Source organism: Poecilia latipinna, unplaced genomic scaffold (assembly GCF_001443285.1).
Source record: "Poecilia latipinna isolate Pla-1442-1.1 unplaced genomic scaffold, P_latipinna-1.0 Scaffold373, whole genome shotgun sequence".
Taxonomy (NCBI): domain Eukaryota; kingdom Metazoa; phylum Chordata; class Actinopteri; order Cyprinodontiformes; family Poeciliidae; genus Poecilia; species Poecilia latipinna.
In genome coordinates, this window is record NW_015112989.1 from 379095 (window position 1) to 380217 (window position 1123).

Below are 1123 nucleotides of genomic sequence, written 5' to 3' on the forward strand. Positions count from 1 at the left end.
ATTTTTCAAATCAATTCACCCATACTAGCATTCTGATTTTGCTAAAAAAAAAACCAAACAGATCAACATGCCCCTATCTTAAAAAAAATAAAAAAAAACTAAACAATTAAATAATAAATTATATTGGGAAAATGCATTTTTAAAAATGCTTTTTAAAGTAATATTAAATATTTAATGCATTTCATTCAGCGTATCCATGGATACCAAGTTCCTATCACGGCATTTTTCAAAAAATAACGGTCAAAATCAAGCTAATTTTCCAACAACTGGACAGAAATGTGACTATTTTTGTCTTCTTTCTTTTCAACTCGGCATAAGATTTATTCTCAAACACTAGCGTTAATAAAGCATTGGATGCAAAGTCACTAAACCTGATACTCTTAGTATAGCACCTTTGTTTCAATCAATTTACAGATTTTAGCATATGCTAAAAAAACAACAACAAAACAAAACAAGTCTACATGTTCCTTTCTTAAAAAAATAAAACTAAATTAAATTACAGGCTATCAAAGGGGAAAATACATGTTATTAAATGTTTTTTTTAAGTAACATTAAATAGCTAATGTATTTTATTTAGCGTATCCATGGAAACTGAGTGTTTATCAGAGCATTTTCAAAAAATAACGGTCACGAACAAGCTAATTTTTCAAGAATTTGACATTAATTCAACTAATTTGATTATAATTAACTAAAATACATTTAATTCTTAAATCACTACACCACAGTTTAACACTCTTGACATTTCCTGGAAATTCAGTCAAGAAAAAGACTCATTAGTTAAGAAAGGTCTATGCTAGCAAGAATGCTACTTGTCTTTTTTATACAGCAGGTAGAATTTCTTTAAAAGAAAACGCACACAAACACAAAATAAAGTAAACAATTCATTATTATTTTAGTAATAACTTGTTTTTGTTTATTAAAAATAGTAGAAGAATGATATTAACCTTCCGGCTGATCACCCTGCTGGCGCTTCTCCTGGCCAGGAAGCATCTTTCGAAGGTTTTGGGCTTCTTCAGCAAGTTTTGCAAAGTAGACTTCTTAACAGGTTCAAACCTTCCCAGACGTTATGCTCCTTCAGGCGTCTCCTTCAAAAGTCCCGTAGCAATGGGAAAGAATTCAGAAC